Source organism: Dendrobates tinctorius, unplaced genomic scaffold, assembly GCF_039654945.1.
Source record: "Dendrobates tinctorius isolate UK_male_01 unplaced genomic scaffold, ASM3965494v1 ptg000145l, whole genome shotgun sequence".
NCBI classification, from domain to species: Eukaryota; Metazoa; Chordata; class Amphibia; order Anura; family Dendrobatidae; genus Dendrobates; species Dendrobates tinctorius.
In genome coordinates this window covers 2025001-2045243 of record NW_027361812.1, presented here as the reverse complement: position 1 = coordinate 2045243, position 20243 = coordinate 2025001, and the positions used below count along the sequence as shown (strand labels likewise).

Sequence of the window (20243 nt, the reverse complement as noted above, 5' to 3'; positions counted from 1 at the left end):
GGCCTTATCGCTATCGCAGTCTATGGCATCAATTACAAAGGCGATCGGGTCTCTTCACGCCCCGGATAGGGGCAAGGATAGTGACTCTCTGATCTGGGAGGGTTCCTCCACCTCACAAGATCCTCCGGCCTGCAGTGGCCGCTCTCATTCGAGACAGGTGCAAAGAAAGCGAACCCACAGAGTGTCTCCCGGCCCATCCGGTGCCTCGGCATCCGTGAGTTCGGCATCACGCTCACCTTCACCAGTTGTCGGGAGCGAGCAGAGTTCAGATGATAACTCAGACGAGTCGCTGGACCTAGATACCCCGGGGTGTCGGGGAAACAATTGACAGCCTCATCGATGCTGTTAATCAGACTCTGGAGGTTGAGGATGATGTCACCTTGGCCTCAGGCCATAAGGTATCCTTCAAGCGGACTAAGCGACCGCATAGGGTGTTTGGCTCTCCCAGAGTTTGATGATATAGTTCAGCGTCACAGAGAATGGCCAGATAGGCGTTTCTCTGGCCAGAAGACGATAGAATCGAGATATCCGTTTGCGCCTGAGCTTTTTAAAAAATGGGCGAAGTCCCCAGTAGTGGATCACCGGTGTCACGCTTGGCCTCAAAGTCCATGATATCTGTACCGAGTGGTTCCTCTATCAAAGACCCCACTGATCGGCTCATAGTGAGATTGGCTCGTTCAGTTTTTAGAAGAGAACACACCGACACTGGATATAATATATTGTTCTATATTATAAGTAATAACAATAATAATAATGAAATTAATAAAATATATCAGCAGTGTCCAGTGAAATCAGTGATAACACACTGTTAAGGTAAAATACACCAACCAACCAATCAAAAGACCTCTATACCAAAGAAAACCAGACAGGGTGTACTTATTAAATGTTTTATTATATTTGTATTATACAGGTGGTTTTATTAAAACCAATTAAAACAAAAAAGTGCACGTATAGGAACAATGTAACAGTGTTCAAAGAAATAATAGGACCCAATTATTATATCAAATAAGTATACCACATATATTATGAGAGAACCATTTTCCAAAAGAGATTATAAAAAAGTGCAAAAATTACATAGAAATAATATTATATTAGATGAATACCACACATGAAAAAGTGCAAAGTGCGATGTGCAAAATTGTCACATAATAATATTATACAAAAAATACAAAAATATATGTGCCTTTTAAATATATGTGCCTTTTAAAACCACATTTATATGTATCCACAAGATTTTCCACATGTCCAAAATAAAGTGCAGAGTGCCTGTGCAATCAAAGCTGTGCACAAAGAAACAAACAGTGCCACTTTTTTCTCTGGAAAATAGCAATTAATTCATATATAGCACGGTATAGCATAGACAGATCATTACCTATAGGGGTCACCACGTCCCTATCACGCGCTCCCCAACGCGCGTTTCGGAATCTTTCCTTCATGATGAAGGAAAGATTCCGAAACGCGCGTTGGGGAGCGCGTGATAGGGACGTGGTGACCCCTATAGGTAATGATCTGTCTATGCTATACCGCGCTATATATAAGAATTAATTGCTATTTTCCAGAGAAAAAAGTGGCACTGTTTGTTTCTTTGTGCACAGCTTTGATTGCACAGGCACTCTGCACTTTATTTTGGACATGTGGAAAATCTTGTGGATACATATAAATGTGGTTTTAAAAGGCACATATATTTTTGTATTTTTTGTATAATATTATGTGACAATTTTGCACATCGCACTTTGCACTTTTTCATGTGTGGTATTCATCTAATATTATAATATTATTTCTATGTAATTTTTGCACTTTTTTATAATCTCTTTTGGAAAATGGGTATCTCATAATATATGTGGTATACTTATTTGATATAATAATTGGGTCCTATTATTTCTTTGAACACTGTTACATTGTTCCTATACGTGCATTTTTTTGTTTTAATTGGTTTTAATAAAACCACCTGTATAATACAAATATAATAAAATAACATTTAATAAGTACACCCTGTCTGGTTTTCTTTGGTATAGAGGTCTGTTGGTTGGTTGGTGTATTTTACTCGTTCAGTTTTTGAAGCATCAGGATCAGCACTCTCTCCCTCGTTTGCAGCAACATGGGTAGCCAAGGCTATGATGTCATGGTCAGTCATTGAACAGGGTCTTGCAGGATAGAGACCTTCCTCCAGAGGTATCAGAGATCGCAAGTCAAATAGCTATGGCTGGTGACTACTTAATGCTTCCTAGGATGCGGCCAATTGTGCGGCACTTGCGGCTGCGAATGCGGTAGCCATTATTATGGCCCTATGGTTAATGACATGGCGGGCTGATTCTATTTCCAAGAAGTCGTTAACTTCCCTGCCTTATCAGGGTGGCCACCTGTTCGGGGAGAAATTAGACCAGCTCATTTCCGATGCTACGGGGGAAAAAGCAGCTTCCTCCCGCAACAAAGGGCCAAGCAGCCGTTTCGCCAAGCTTTGGCACGGTTATGGGCCTTTCGCAACCCCGGGTGGACGGCAGCAGCCAGCTCTGCCGCTCCAGGTCACTCCAACCAGGATAGGGAGCGACAGGTCTCGTATAGTGCCAACACATTGGGGAGAATGCGTGCTCGCCAGCCCAGGGCAAGGGGAAGAGGAGCCAGGGTCCAGAAACCCTCAGCCAAATGACTCAGAGCACTGTTTAGGCGACATCAGCAGAGTAGGCGGCCGCCTGCTCTGCTTTCGCCAGGTCTGGATCACGATAGCACGTGACTCATGGGTGGCGGAACTGGTGTCCGCAGGATACAAGATGGAGTTTTTCAAGTTTCCCCCAAAACGATTTTTCTGTCTCGGCTTCCCAAGGTGGAACCCCAGGCAAGGGCGTTGCTAGGGGCCATCGACTCACTCCAGCGCAACGGAGTCATTGTTCCCGTACCAGAGCACGAGAGGGCAGGGTTTTTATTCCAATCTGTTCGCGGTCCCCAAAAAGGATGGGACAGTCAGGCTGGTTTTGGACCTGAAGCTCCTGAACAAGTTCATCAGGATCAAGCATTTCCGAATGGAATCTGTCCATTCTGTTATAGCGGCCATGGGCCAAGGGGAATACTTGGCCTCGATCAACATCCAGGATGCCTACCTGCACGCCCCCATTTTTCCTCCACATCAAAAGTTTCTGCGGTTCGCCATCAATGGCCGACATTTCCAGTTTGCAGCACTGCCCTTCAGGCTCGTCACCGCTCCCAGAGTGTTCACAAAGGTGATGGCAGTCGTGATGGCCGTCTTACACTCTCGAGGCATAGTCGTCTTACCATACATAGACGACCTCTTGGTGAAGGGCCCCTCGTTTCGGGCATGTGAGGAGAATGTCAACATCACGCTGGATACCCTCTCCCGCTTAGGGTGGTTGGTCAACTGGAAAAAATCATCCCTTTTCCCAGCTCAGAATTTCTTTTTTAGGGATGATTTTCGATACCTCCCGAGGGTTGGTATTTCTCCCTCAGGACAAGGCTCTAGCGCTCCGGTAAGGAGTCCAGAAGCTTCTGCAGCCAGTCCCGCCCACCATTCGGTTTGGGATGAGAGTGCTAGGGAAGATGGTGGCAGCAATGGAAGCAATTCCGTTTGCCCAATTTCATCTTCGCCCCTTACAGCATGCCCTCTTGTCAGCCTGGAACAAGAACCCGTTCACACTCGATCATCAGTGCCGGCTATCCTTGCAGGTCAGACAGTCACTGGAGTGGTGGACGAGCAGGTCCTCCCTCCTGCAGGGGAAACCCTTTCCCCCAGATCACTGGCTAGTGGTCACAACCGACGCCAGCCACCTTGGCTGGGGAGCAGTTTTTCGCCACCACACCACCCAGGGACGATGGTCGCCGCAGAAGGCAAGCCTCCGAATCAACTTGTTAGAAATACGAGCAGTTCAGCTGGCACTGCAACATCTTCAGCGTCCCGTCCGAATTCAGTCGGACAGCGCCACGGTGGTGGCTTATGTAAATCATCAAGGGGGCACGCGCAGCAGAGCAACCATGCGCGAGGTAGGACACGTGCTTCGCTGGGCCAAGAGGAACCATTCGGTAATATCGGCGGTCCATATCCCGGGTGTGGAAAATTGGGCGGCGGACTTCCTCAGCCGGCAAGGTGTCGCGTCGGGGGAATGGTCTCTGCACCCCGAGGTCTTCCAGCAGATTTGCCAATGGTGGAGAACACCGGATGTGGATCTGATGGCCTCCATGGTGAACGCCAAGGTGCCCATATTCATTGCTCGGGACCCGCGAGCGATCACAGTGGATGCGTTGGTTCTGCCATGGAACCAGTTTCGCCTTCCATACTTGTTTCCCCCGCTGACGCTGCTCCCGAGGGTCATCAAGAAGATCAAAACAGAAGGGGTTCCAGTGATTCTGCTGGCTCCAGACTGGCCCCGCTGAGCATGGTACGCAGATCTAGTGCAGCTTCTCGCCGACGTCCCTTGGCGACCGCCAGAGCGCCCAGATCTACTGTCCCAGGGCCCGATCTTCCACCCGAACTCAGGGGCCTTGTGTTTGACGGCATAGCCGTTGAATCTTGGATTCTGACCCAGGCTGGGTTCAGCCGCAATGTGGTAGCTACATTGATTAGCGCCCAGAAGGCGACCTTGGCGAGAATTTACCACCATACCTGGAAGGTCTTCTTCACTTGGTATCGAGACCGTGGTTTTTCTCCACTGACATTTTCGATTCCCAACATCCTAGCCTTTCTTCAGTCAGGCCTAGACTCAGGTTTGGCCCCGAGCTCCCTTAGGAGACAGATATCGGCGTTGTCCATCCTGTTCCAGCGAAGAATTGCTACCAATATGCAGGTGAGGACTTTCATCCAGGGAGTCTCCCACTTGGTACCTCCCTATAGGGTACCCCTGGACACCTGGGACCTTAATCTGGTCCAGAGTGTTCTGCAGGAAGCTCCTTTCGAACCACTTAACCCCTTCATTGTCATCAGTAAGGATCCCCGCTTTGAGGTGGGCTCACCGCCGCAGTCCACCTCAAAGCCGCGACGTCAGCTGTTATGAACAGCTGACATGTGCCCGCAATAGGCGCGAGTGGAATCGCCGTCTGCCCACGCCTATTAACTAGTTAAATCCCGCTGTCAAAGTTGACAGCGGGCATTTAAATAGCATTTCCGGTCGCCGGGCCAGAAATGAGCTGATCACTTGACGGGGGTCGGCGTCACATTGCCTGGACAACCACAGGTCTCATAGAGACCTCTATGGTTGTTCCAGGCAGATGGCTTTGAGTGCCGCCCGGTGGTCGGCGCTCAAAGCACAGCAGTAAATCTGCTAACATACGGGCGATCTGCTCATCGCCCATATGTAGCAGAGCCGATCGGGTTGTGCATGCTTCTAGCCTCCCATGGAGGCTATTGAAGCATGCCAAAAGTAAAAAAAAAACAAAACAAAAACCTAAGAGTTCAAATCACCCCCCTTTCGCCCCAATCAAAATAAAACAATACAAAAAAAAAAAAATCACTCATTAGGTATCGCTGTGTTCAGAATCGCCCGATCTATCAATAAAATAAAAGCACCCGATCGCTAAACGGCATAGCGAGAAAGAAAAATTAAAAATGCCAGAATTATGTTTTTTTGGTCGCCGCGACATTGCATTAAAATGCAATAACCGGCAATTAAAAGAACATATTTGCACAAAGGTGGCATCATTGAAAACGTCAGCTCGGCACGCAAAAAATAAGCCCTCATCCGACCCCAGGTCACGAAAAATGGAGATGCTACGGGTCTCAGAAAATTGGTTAATTTTTTTTTAGCAAACTTTGGAATTTTTTTTCCCCACTTAGATAAAAGAGAACATAGACATGTTTGGTATCTATGAACTCGTAATGACCTGGAGAATCACAATGGCAGGTCAGATTTAGCATCTAGTGAACCTAGCAAAAAAGCCAAACAAAAAACAAGTGTGGGACTGCACTTTTTTTGGAATTTCACCGCACTTGGAATTATTTTCCCGTTTTCGAGTACACGACATGGTAAAATCAATGGTGTCGTTCAAAAGTACAACTCGTCCCGCAAAAATAAGCCCTCACATGGTCGTATTGATGGAAAAATAAAAAAGTTATGGCTCTGGAAAGAAGGGGAGGGAAAAACGAAAAAAGCTCCAGGAGTGAAGGGGTTAAGGAGGTTCCTTTGTCGTACCTTTCCCGGAAGGTAGTATTTTTGGTAGCCATAACTTCCATTAGGCGAGTCTCTGAGTTGGCGGCCTTGTCCTGCCGAGCACCGTGTCTCACCTTCCACAAGGATAAGGTGGTGCTCAGACCAGCTCCCCCTTTCTGCCAAAGGTCGTGTCCTCCTTCCACGTTAATGAAGATATTGTCTTGCCCTCGTTTTGTCCAGCGCCGGTACATCGCATGGAAAAGGCTCTTCATACGTTAGACTTGGTGAGAGCGCTCAGAAGGTACGTGGCGCGGGCGGCACCCTTTCGTCAGACGGACACGCTGTTCGTGCTCCCCGAAGGACGCAGAAAGGGACTCGCAGCCTCAAAATCGACCATAGCCAGATGGATCCGTATAACTATTCAGGAGGCCTACCACATCAGGGGTGCGCCAGTTCCTGCTGGGATCAGAGCACACTCTACTCGGGCAGTGGGCGCCTCTTGGGCGCTTCGGCACCAGGCTTCAACGGAACAAGTGTGCAAGGCAGCGACCTGGTCCAGCTTGCACACGTTTACTAAACATTACAATGTCCATACTCGGGCTTCGTCAGATGCGAGCCTGGGTAGAAGGATTCTCCAAGCAGCGGTGATGCACCTTTAGACAGGAGGTGCATGTAGCTTGGAATGGTGAGTCCACTTCCCACCCAGGGACTACTTTAGGGCGTCCCACAGTACCTGTGTCCCCCAATGAGATGGAGAAACATGGATTTTTGTGAGTACTCACCGTAAAATCCTTTTCTCCGAGACGCTCATTGGGGGACACAGCACCCACCCTGTTAGCCAAGTTGGCTCTGTTTTTATTTAATTAATGTGCATTTTTTGTTGTCAGGGTGGATCTTTTCTAGACATATTGTTATCTCCATTATGGCTGACTTTCGTTATTTCTCCGACTGCTTTTGCACTAAACTGGTTTCCGCCCATAATCGGGGTGAGGGTGTATGCGGCGGAGGAGGAGCTAACCTTGTGTTGTTTACTTAGTGTCAGCCTCCAGATGGCGGTAGCATACATCCACAGTACATGTGTCCCGCAATGAGCGTCTCGGAGAAAATGTTTTTACGGTGAGTACTCACAAAAATCCATGTTGCTTTGTCTCTCGGCATTTCACCTAGCATTTCATTTTCCACCGTGAATATCGTGGAGAAGTTTAATATCATCTACAACCATACTTTCCTCACAATTTTTTAATGGCCCTACACTTTCACTTTTGATTCTTTTACTATTGATATAGTTGAAGAACAGCTTGGGATTAAGTTTTACTCTCCTTAGCAATGTGCTTTTCTGTTTCCTTTTTGGCAGCTTTAATTATTTTTTTAGATAAAGAATTTTTCTCCTTATAGTTTTTTAGAGCTTCAACGGTGCCATCCTGCTTTAGTAGTTTAAATGCTTTCTTTTTACTGTTAATTGCCCCTCTTACTTCTTTGTTTAGCCACATTGGGTTTTTCCTATTTCTTGTCCTTTTAGTCCCACAAGGTATAAACCGCTTACAGTGCCTATTAAGGATGTTCTTAAACATTTCCCATTTATTTTCTGTATTCTTATTTCTGAGGACATTGTCCCAGTCAACCAGATTAAGGGCATCTCTAAGCTGGTCAAACTTTGCCTTCCTAAAGTTCAGTGTTTTTGTGACTCCCTGACATGTCCCCCTAGCGAGAGACAAGTGAAACTGTTCAATATTGTGGTCGCTATTTCCTAGATGCCCAACAACCTGCAGATTTGTTATTCTGTCAGGTCTGTGAGATAGTATTAGGTCTAAAAGTGCTGCTCCTCTGGTTTCTGCACCAATTGTGAAAGATAATTATTCTTGGCTATTAGCAGAAACCTGTTGCCTTTATGGGTTTCGCAGGTCTCTGTTTCCCAGTTAATATCCGGGTAGTTAAAGTCCCCCATAACAAGGACCTCATTATAGGTTGCAGCTTCATCTATCTGCCTTAGTAGTAAACTTTCCATGATTTCTGTCATTGTCTGAATCCACCGCACACCACTCTACCCATAGTAGACACAAAATGCTTGACCATGCCTAGGCATATACAGTGCCTACAAGTAGTATTCAACCCCCTGACACATTAGGAATTAACTTGGCATTGTGACATTTGGACTGTAGATCAGCCTGGAAGTGTGAAATGCACTGCAGCAAAAAAGAATGTTATTTCTTTGTTTAATTTTTTTTTAAATTGTGAAAAGTTTATTCAGAGGGTCATTTATTATTCAACCCCTCAAACCACCAGAATTCTGTTTGGTTCCCCTAAAGTATTAAGAAATATTTCAGGCACAAAGAACAATGAGCTTCACATGTTTGGATTAATTATCTCTTTTTCCAGCCTTTTCTGACTATTTAAGACCCTCCCCAAACTTGTGAACAGCACTCATACATGGTCAACATGGGAAAGACAAAGGAGCATTCCAAGGCCATCAGAGACAAGATCGTGGAGGGTCACAAGGCTGGCAAGGGGTACAAAACCCTTTCCAAGGAGTTGGGCCTACCTGTCTCCACTGTTGGGAGCATCATCCGGAAGTGGAAGGCTTATGGAACTACTGTTAGCCTTCCACGGCCTGGACAGCCTTTGAAAGTTTCCTCCCGTGTCGAGGCCAGGCTTGTCCGAAGAGTCAAGGCTAACCCAAGGACAACAAGGAAGGAGCTCCGGGAAGATCTCATGGCAGTGGGGACATTGGTTTCAGTCAATACCATAAGTAACGTACTCCACCGCAATGGTCTCCGTTCCAGACGAGCCCGTAATGTACCTTTACTTTCAAAGCATCATGTCAAGGCTCGTCTACAGTTTGCTCATGATCACTTGGAGGACTCTGAGACAGACTGGTTCAAGGTTCTCTGGTCTGATGAGACCAAGATCGAGATCTTTGGTGCCAACCACACACGTGACGTTTGGAGACTGGATGGCACTGCATACGACCCCAAGAATACCATCCCTACAGTCAAGCATGGTGGTGGCAGCATCATGCTGTGGGGCTGTTTCTCAGCCAAGGGGCCTGGCCATCTGGTCTGCATCCATGGGAAGATGGATAGCACGGCCTACCTGGAGATTTTGGCCAAGAACCTCCGCTCCTCCATCAAGGATCTTAAGATGGGTCGTCATTTCATCTTCCAACAAGACAACGACCCAAAGCACACAGCCAACAAAACCAAGGCCTGGTTCTAGAGGCAAAAAATCAAGGTGTTGGAGTGGCCTAGTCAGTCTCCTGACCTTAACCCAATTGAAAACTTGTGGAAGGAGCTCAAGATTAAAGTCCACATGAGACACCCAAAGAACCTAGATAACTTGGAGAAGATCTGCATGGAGGAGTGGGCCAAGATAACTCCAGAGACCTGTGCCGGCCTGATCAGGTCTTATAAAAGACGATTATTAGCTGTAATTGCAAACAAGGGTTATTCCACAAAATATTAAACCTAGGGGTTGAATAATAATTGACCCACACTTGTATGTTTAAAATTTATTAAAATTTAACTGAGCAACATAACTTTTTGGTTTGTAAGATTTATGCATCTGTTAATAAATCCTGCTCTTGTGTGAAGTTTGAAGGCTCTAACTTATTTGCATCTTATCAAACCTGCTAAATCTGCAGGGGGTTGAATACTACTTGTAGGCACTGTATGCCTAATAAGTAATGTAGAAGGTCAGGAGAAGAAATGGATATTCAGTTGACAGTGATGTTAAATGTTTGGGCACCTTTAGTGTAAATGTACTCTACTAAACCCGTGTTCACCATGTGATTACACTAATGACCATGCGGTGTATTGCCTATTTACTAATCGGTTACTTTTGGTGGTTTAGAGGCTTGTTGTTGTTTGTTTTCTTATTGTTTATGTATTTTTTTATAATCTTGAGTGTGGAATTCTTTATCTGAAGCAATAGCAGACGCGTGCCGATGTCGTCCCTCCCGCTGAGTGATATGTTGACAGATTGATTGCAATCTTTTGAGCTGCTCCTGCCACAGACATTAAAGACATTTACTTTTCAAGCTGCTGTTCATATGCATCGCGCTATCTAACCGTCGCTATCTTATCTTCTCTCTGCACGTTTTTTTCCTCAAAGCTTTCTTTATATTTCAATTCAAGGTATTTTTTGCAAAGCCGTTATCCAGAGAAAGAGAGCACCACATGAGAATATAAAATATCCAAGGGGAAAGAAATGCATATTAAAAACTGTGAAATTGTGCCTCCGCTGTGCATTTTACCTGGGGGACGCTGGCTAATGTTACCAGATTACCTGAATAGCAAGTCTGCTTGGGTATTTAACCATACAAATGTAAAGATTTCACACTATTTAGGTAGATTTTTCATTTAAAGGGGTTTTACTTTGCACTGATATTGATGACCTTTCCCCAGAATATATGATCAGCAGCTTAAGGGAGCGGCCACTAAACAGTGTGACTGAGCGCTGCTCCATTCACTGAATATTCCACCTCTGCTTATTGCTGGTGCTTAGTGGCGGACCCTCACTGATGTGGATAGGTACATGAAGAATAATACTATTTTTTTTTTTTTTTTTCATTAAATTACTTTTTTTTTCTTGCAATTTCACCAGCTTCCTTTCTACAGGCTCAATGTATAATTTGTAAGCTAGTGGGTGAACGCTAGATTCCATGATGTCTCCCACACACCTCATCGCACATAGAGATTCATGGATTCATGCTCTTCATTCCTTAATTGTAGCACACAGACTGAAACAGCAGCAACAAAGAAATTACATAGCAGTCCTGAGCAGTGTAGATGTATATCCATATCTGGGGTGAGGTAAAAGACTTGTTGGAAAGCTCAACACACTGTGTTTCCTTCAGTCTGTTTCTCATTCTGCTTTCCAGTTCTCCTCCACGATGAACCGATTTGAAATTAATCCATCCAAAATTAGCATTATATGTATACGGCGGATTATATTCCTAGGTAGTTTAATTGTGTATCCTCCAATATTTCCCTGCAATATTGTTAGTGGTAGTGGTTTTTGCACTGGTATTTCTGCATTTCCTCCTATCCCCCAGGGAGCAGTAATATCTAGAATACTCTTAAGTATCTTTTTCACTTATTGGATGATTGAGCTAACAGACACGAGACATTTTTATATACTTTATAGAAAATAATAGAATCCACATTGCTTTGATCTCCCCTGAGGCCTTTTGGTATATGTTGCACTCTGTATGATGTATTCCCTGCCTCATATTGTCTCTATTTTGCGGAGTTCTTTAATTTATTTATTTTTGAAAGATATCTATGATCCTATGTAGTGGTACAGGATAGCTGTATATTTCCAGAACTGTAGAAACTGTGATAATAGTCTGGCAAGTTCTTATGTTCATTGCAGACTCCTTTATTTGCTGCATTGATATTCTTCCAGCCTCTCTTCTCACATAACAGAGCTGGGGTTCTGGGTTCCAATCCCACCAAGGACAACATCTGCAAGGAGTTTGTATGTTCTCCCTGTGTTTTCGTGGGTTTCTTCCTGGTTCTCCAGTTTCCTCCCACATTCCAAAGACATACTGATAGGGAATTTAGATTGTGAGCCCCATCAGGCACAGCGATGATAATGTGTGCAAAATGTAAAGCGTTGCGGAATATGTTAGCGCTATATAAAAGTAAAGATGGTTATAACAAGGCTCGCATAACTAGACTGTCAAACTAAATACATTCCATTTTTGTGACAGATAAAGGGTTTAATGGCTGGGATCAGAGCAATCTCTGATGCCAGCCATTGCAGCAGGATGTCAGCTGCGCCATTCCAGTGCTGTACTTGTACAACACTTAGGCTAGTTTCACATTTGCGTGTCAGGGCGCAGCGACGGCCTGCGCATGGCCGCCGCTAAGCCCCGCCCCTGCCACGCCTCCTCCAGTAGCTCCGCCTACCAGCGCATGACGCTGCATGCGTCCCCTATCTTTATCACTGGGGACGCAGGCCGTGCACAGTATGCGTTTGGCGGCGCATGCGTCCTTTTGACGGTGCACCGAGCGCAACCAAATTGCAACAGGTTGCGTTTGGCGCTGGTCGGCGCACCGTCAAAAGGACGCTTGCGCCGCCTAACGCATACTGTGCACGGCCTACGTCCCCAGTGATAAAGATAGGGGACGCATGCAGCATCATGCGCCGGTAGGCGGAGCTACCGGAGGAGGCGCGGCAGGGGGCGGGGCTTAGGGGCGGCCGTGCGCAGGCCGTCACTGCGCCCTGACACGCAAACGTGAAACTAGCCTAAGACAGATGGGGTTGATTTGTAAAGGTGCATGAAAGTTCACTCACAGTGGTAGCAAGCAGATATTAAATATTATAAAATGTGTATAGGGGGCAAGGATTATGGCTCTCCATCCAATGTAAAGAGATATTATAAGGAATACATATACTCATTCAGTGGTCATGACATGGTGAAGAGCACAAGAACCGAATGATCCAACCCAGTGTTCACATGATGCAGTCATGCTGCAGATGTGTCACCCAAAGACCACAGAGACTGGTGGAGAGGCAACGCTGGAGCTTCAGTGGGCTAAGTTAGGATGGTTCTGTTGTTGGTTTTTAATTTTTTTGACATGATTTATTTAACAAAAAGAAAACCCCTTTACAGTCTACTGGAGCATAGAATATTGAGAGATATTTAAAGTTGGCAGATGGACAGGTCCTGGAAGGGAGATATGTGACCAAGGTAGTTAGGCTTGGTGGTGTGAAGCCCGGAAAAGCAGGCTCCAGCACAGATAGTGCTGAAAGGATTTTAATAGGCCTGGGTTTTAGGAATGGCCAGAAGAGCTGGGTGGGACTGGCTGTTCCCATATTTCTACTTCCAGGCTTTGAATGGCTTATTTAAGGTAGATTACCTGCCTCAGAAAGTGTCTGCGTGGAAAGACCTGTGGGTGCTGGCCAGTCATGATCCGTCTCTAAGATGCGCCAGTATTTCTGTTTCGACTGTTTTTTTGTTTATTTCCACTATTATGCCAGAGAAAGTCTGTTATCTCTTGTTTCTCCTTGAAAGTTTTTTAACCTTCCTGTTTTTTTCACATGAGACCTTGTGAACAATACCTGCTGTCAGAGTGAAATCCCTACAAATGTTGAGAGCAAAAAAAATCTTTCATTTTATATGAGGAAATCCAGATTGTGCTTTTGAGTTCATAATCCTTAGATGAAAAAATTATGAATAAAACCCGATGTGTTGCTGCGAGCTGCTCTGGCGTTGTCTTTTGCATTCGTTTTTATTCTGATAAGTTTTCTGATTGTCATCAGAATTCGTGCATCTAAAATCTGCTTTCAAAATTTTTTCCATTCATATGAGATTAGTCTGGGGATAGTGCAGTGAAGCTAACAGGTTCAAAAATAAATGCAAAGTCAAACAGCAGAGATTACATGTCGTCACCGTGAACAGAAAGCCATCGGTAAGTGCATAAAACACTCACCCTACATCAGTGTTGGTCATAAATCATATCGCTGGATGGCTTTGGCTGCTGATGGCAGGAGTTTGTACCAGCAGTTCGTGACTACCGCCAGCTTCTGTCAGATGCTGAGGGTCAGGGGCTCTGTACACAATAGATAGCTGTTGACTGGGAGCTACCTCTTAATATATGGGAGCGCTCACTGTGTGGAGTGATCCTGTATGCTCTACAAGAGCCTCTGCCAGCCTCATCTTGCGGTGCATTAGCTCTTGGAGAACAAAAGGATCAGCATTAGAGATGAGCGGATCACTTTGCGCAACCGCAGTCCACGGTCTAAGTCAGTGATTTCTGGCCGTGGACAGAAGCTGCCCAAATTTCCTTACCCTCTTTGGTACCGGGCTCGGCTTATGATTTGTCAATCTAAAGAAATTCACGCAGCACCTGTCCCCACTGCCGCAAGCACTACCTGGATCGCGGGCTGGTCGCCAGTCCAAAATCTGACATGTCAGATCTTTACCTCCTTCAGCATAATCTGTACACATTAGCTCATGTTTTTTGAGAATGGAATATTCAGTGTATATGAGGGTATATGGGCGTGGTATACGCTTGATGATTTATGGCATCAGACCACTACCGATCTGCTACGTATTTGCCGATTGGCTGTCATCAAAAAGCCTGTTTACACAGGCAGAATGCACCAGCCTTGCTCACTGAATGCTCAGTAATAGATCAAAATGTGCCCATAGACTGTCATTGTTCTCGGCAGCACATGTTTTGATTACCCAAGATGATATTCTGTCAAGAAAGAAGATTTGTTTGTTTTTTAAGCCAGCTTTCAAATTTCACACGCCAACCAAATGTGTTGGTCACTATCGGGTGATTGGTAGTCTGTTTACACTGGCAGATTCTTGGGAAATGAGACTTCCTAGGAATGCTTGTTGGGGTAATCGGCCAATGTAAATGTACTCTTAGAATAGGTGTTCTTAGAAACTCTGTTTTAAATGTATACCAATATGGGTATGTGTATGAATATAATTTACTGAACAGAACACATCTACTGTAGCATATGTTAATACCATACTGACCTCAGGGGCTGCTGTGCTAGCTTACATGGGATGGGTTTTAATACAATGCATATTCCCTCCAATAGAGACAGATCAGACATGATATATTTCCTGGTATTGATCCTTTCTACAGTGTTAAAGGGAATCTGTCACCCATTTTTATTGACTATCAGGGGCTTATCTACAGCATTCTGTAATGCTGTAGATAAGCCCCTGATCTAACCTGAAAGAGAAGAAAAACACGTTAGATTATACTCACCGGAGGGGGTGGTCCGGTCTGATGGGTGTCGCGGTCCTGTCCGACACCTTCCATCTTCATACGATGCCGTCCTCTTCTTCCCTTCCTGCCGTGGCGCATTCGCACTGCTCTGCCCTGTTGAGGGCAGAGCAGAATACTGCAGTTGCGCCTTTCTTACACATTATATAGCTTTTGGACAACCGCTATCCCTTCCGAGTTGCCCATACTTGGGAACTCTTTAACTGGGCATGCGCTCCTGCGCTCTCTGAGAAAGCCCCTGCCAAACTACTTTGGCAACTGACTATTTGCCGGTGAACAAAGGGATCTGCCAACGTGTCAGATCCTTCCCTACCACATTAGCTATAGAAACCTCAATACAAGTGTCAACCTAATCTTACTGCATACTTGGAATCCAATAGATTGTGATTTAACATCATGAAGACCGTATGCTGATTGATTTATTTGTCCTAAAGGCCCCAATATACATTAGACTATGTTGGCCAGTTTGGTCAGCTGTAGTCTATTGGGGTCTGTAGGACGGATGGATCAGAATATGCTCTCCATGTTTTGAAATCGCATGCTTGGCACCATCTGTTCACACAGTTTATCTGTTATGCAATGGTTATCACTGGTTCCCAACATCTACAATTGACTTACAAGGTCTGTTGGGTTTGACCATGATTTCTGTTTTGATGAGCAGAATAGTGCTGGATATGCCATGCAATTTTTTCCTATCAATTCTAATGGAAATTCTAAGCCTCTGAGGCCATGTGCACACGATGCAGATATCCAGCGGGTCCGCAGCGGATTTTACCGCGCAGAAACGTTGCATATCCGCATTGTGATATACAGTAGCATGTTAGTCAATTGAAAAAAAATACGCTGTGCAGACGCTGCAGATTTTTCCGCACGGTTTTCTTGTGGTTCAAAATATGCAGCATATCACTTCTTTTGTACGGTTTTCCACCTGCTCCATTCTCCAAATCCGCAGGGGGAAATCCGCAAGAAAACCGGAACAAATCCGCAGGAAAAATGCAGGTCATTTGACCTGCGGATTTCTTCAATTCTGCGCGGAAAAATCAGCAGGGCTAAAAAGTATGTCTGCACTTAGCCGGACAGTGGTGGGAATGCCGTTTTATGGTTTCCAATGCTTAGTGACAGTGGTGTGTAAGTGAGGGGTGGATATATGGGGGTTTTCTCAGCATGTCGCTTAAGGAATGCACCGCTCTCCTGCCTCCTAACTTCCTACTTGCACAGGAGCAGTTTTCTCCTGACCATAGAATCATAGAATGTTAGAGTTGGAAGGGACCACCAGGGTCATCATGTCCAACCCCTGCTCAATGCAGGATTCACTAAACCATCTCAGACAGATGTCTGTTCAGCCTCTGTTTGAAGGCTTCCATTGAAGGAGAACTCACCACCTCTCGTGGCAGCCTGTTACTCATTGATCACCTGTTGATTTACAGTTCGGAGAAGCGACATGGTTCAGCCACTGTTTTGAACTATGTGCCTTCCAATTCAGCCAGCAGAGGCTGCTTTGACGCTACAGTATCAGAGGATCACTAAATCTGGGTATAGACACCTCAGATCAGCGCTTGCAAGCTTTATAGCAAAGAGCTTGTATGCACTGTAAGCCTAGCCTACAGATAAATTGCTTGTTTTTACAAACTCTCTGCAATTTTGCTTATTTCTCAGAAACCCCTTTCAGCCTATATTGCCCATTTTTGTATATCTGTGTTTCTGAATGTTCTCCATACTGGAAATATCAGATAGTTCATATTTTCTTTTTTTTCCCCAAAAAAACCTTGTGTGTGTGAAACCATTCTTAGGGATATTTTCTTGGGCACATATTAGGCTAGTAAAGTCTACTGACATGTTGGCGCTCCTATTCTGATGGCGAGTACACGTAGAATATGTATACTTTTTCATTACTAAGGAAGAGTGAAAAGTTCTGAAGTTTCTGCTCTTTAACTTCGAATATGTGTTTTGTAATGATTGCAGTATCCAGTCTTCATGGACTCTCTCCAGATAACTAGCGACGGGCACATCTCTTCTGTGCTTGCCAGCTGTCATATTGCTGGAGTGGGCGATGTATCAAGCCATGTCCCATGTGCATTTCACATCATTATATGAAAAGAGAAAAAATCTAGCAGGAGAAATTAAAGCTTAGCTCAGACAGTGTCTGACAAGCCTCAGTGCGGCTAGTCGGCTGTTTTCTACATTCATATCTATTTTAATATCAATCAGAAACTGTCTTCATAAACACTTTATACAAGTTTTCTTCTGTCTTTATGGCTGGGCCTGGGACCGTCTGATAGACGGACGTTGCTACAAGTCCAATGCCACCGGCCAGTCTAGGAACTCTGCTGGCTTGGTATATACAGCATGCCAGAAGAGTCCGTCATTCCGCCAGCGCTCTGCAGCCTTCTGACTGGTAAGCAGTCACTGTGCCCGGGGATCGGGCTAAGGGAGGACATCTTTCTCCCAGATAACATAATGGCAATATTTACTATAACTGGCAGCATTCACAAATGTGGGTAATGCAGATGTTACTATTTCCTTTTTTGACCTTTGTCTGCCTTGTCATCGTATGAAGTGCAATGCCAGATGTGTTTGGACAGAGAATCCTTACACCGTGGGCATGTCAGGGTGAATTATACTGAGTGGAAGCCCGAATCCTGTGCAGTCTCGGGCATGAGTGGTTTTAGGCGGAGTACACGGAGGCATCTACAGTGATTTCTGGTATAACAGGGTGTAAACACTTGGACTGTCGCTAGGATTAGACTATCCAATCGCAATTCTACCCGCACAGAACGATCGTTAATGTAATGTGTGCGCACAGAATATCATTTTACTGGCAGCTCATCATCGCCTGATTACACGGGGTTAAGTGCTGTCGCTAAAGATCAGTTTTAATCCTGCTTAAAAATCACTGCAACCAACGAATGAACATTTTTGTGTTTGTCAGATGTTTGCTGGCTCGATTAGATGAACTGATAGGATGAGTGTTCCTAGGAATTCTTGTTCCCTGATCACTGTCTTGTGGAAATTGGCCCTATGGCTGCCTCAGCGCTCGTACGGCCAAGTTCTCCTGTGTCTTCTGTGAGAAAGCTGCCAGATGACATTTCGGCCTGCGAATTATCCCAGGGAGATCAATGCAATGGGCAGTCCGAAATCAGACCTGTGCGACCAATATCTCTCCTGACTATTGGTCAGCCTGTGCCAACGTACAAATTAAACTGTTGGCCCAAACCCGTTGCCATCACCGGGTTCTGCTGAAATCTCAATGCCGACGTAACCTCTGAGGCCAATTTATATGTATGGACTAGGAGCGGTAAGGGCTTGTGCACACATTGCAGGTTTGGTGCGTTTTTGCCAAGCAGATTTGCTAGCAAAACCTGAAGAAATCATGATGTATCATGCACACGTTGAGTATTTTTGAAAATAATCTGCAGCATGTCACTTCTGTGCATTTTTACCCTGCATTTTTCACCATTGACTTCACTCAAATTGGTAAAGAAAGCAGGGAAAAAAAGTACCAAAAGGTGCCTTTTTGCAGCTGCTTTTCTACTTTTCCTGCCAAGAGCTGCAGAAATGTCTGCATCCATTTACTCAACGGAAAGGTGTTTTCTATTTTCAGAAAACCTTTGTTCCTAGGTGAGTTAAGTGTAAAGAAACAAAGATTAACTCACCCTCCCCAGGTCCATTGCTGAGTCTTCGTTGCTGCTATTTTCATTTGTTTGGATATCCTTTTGATAGAGCTACAGTCAGTGAAGATGGCACGAGCATCGAGCTTCCATACTGGCTGCACTGCTGTCGATGTGATGTCAGTATGTAGACGACACCTGGAGCAGCAGCACAGACTCGCGCTGGGCGTGGCGAGTAAAGGATAGCTGAAACCAGAAAACTCCATTACCAATTCTAAGAAGAAAAATCAGCTGAAATCACCTTTGACATATTTGGTCCTCGGTAAATGAGCTAATTTTCTATATTTTGGTAGATCTGTAAATGTTGTGCTTATAGTTTTTAACACTTTGTGATGCTCTACGCAGATCCAAAAGTATAAAATCTTTTTTTTTTTTTTTTTTGAGACCTGCTCAGCTTCTCAGGGTACAATCTGTGCCAACTATCGATTCAGCACCCTGGACAGCACACAATCCAATGGTTTATGCAGCGTCTCTCCTGACTGGCTTCTCCACATTGTGGCCAAGTGACTTCCGAACTCCTCATTCAATTATTTCAGATGAATCGGCTCGATCATCTGCCTTTTGTTGAGAAATGTGAATGTCATTTTGACTTAAGAGAATTATTTTACTGGAATGTATTGGTGCTAATAGACAATGACTCAGATCACTTGAAACACTTTGGAGAGTGGTTAATCGTACAAATGAGAACTAAAGGAACACTAATAATCTTCGGCGTATGCGTGCAAAACTTTCACAAGTACAGGACAATACTATGAAAATAACATGACAGCATCTAATTTCAAAATAAACTTGAATAATCAAGAAGCTATGCAAATACCTGGCATTACTAATGCCTATACTTATGGCAGCACGGTGGCTCAGTGGTTAGCATTGCAGCCTTGCAACGCTGGAGTCCTGGGTTCGAATCCAACCAAGGACAACTCTGCAAGGAGTTTGTATGTTCTCCCCGTGTTTGCGTGGGTTTCCTCCCACACTCTAAAGCCATACTGATGGGGAATTTAGATTGTGAGCCCCATCGGGGACAGTGATGATAATGTGTGCACACTGTAAGCGCTGCGGAATATGTTAGCGCTATATAAAAATAAATATTATTCTAAGGAAAGTCTATTGTGTTATCCCAAAAAGAACACATGCTCTTATATTATTTTTTGCTTTGAAAGATGCTTTAAGGTTTATTTTCATTGGATGTCTTTTTTTTTTTTTTTTTTTTTTCATCCATGAACAACAATCCACGTTTTCTTGAACAAAAAAAAATCAACACCTATTCAATTATGATCATGCCATCACTCACAGAATGCACATGCATCTGTATATACACGCTTCATGTACACATGTACATACACACGCATACACATTTATGTATACGCACACTGCACATATATACACGTGTATACGCACATACATACACGTGTGTATACGCACATACATACACGTGTGTATACGCACATACATACACGTGTGTATACGCACATACATACACGTGTGTGTAAACGCACATACATACACGTGTGTGTATACGCACATACATACACGTGTGTGTATACGCACATACATACACGTGTGTGTATACGCACATACATACACGTGTGTGTATACGCACATACATACACGTGTGTGTATACGCACATACATACACGTGTGTGTGTGTATACACGCACATACATACACGTGTGTGTGTGTATACACGCACATACATACACGTGTGTGTGTGTGTGTATACACGCACATACATA

At 44.7% G+C, this 20243-nt stretch overlaps 1 protein-coding gene across 5 annotated transcripts in view; it reads left to right on the top strand.

The window, feature by feature from the left end:
* Positions 1-20243, top strand: part of FNDC3A (fibronectin type III domain containing 3A) — a 344582-nt gene that overhangs the window by 128799 nt on the left and 195540 nt on the right. The gene's annotated exons all lie outside the window — the stretch shown is intronic.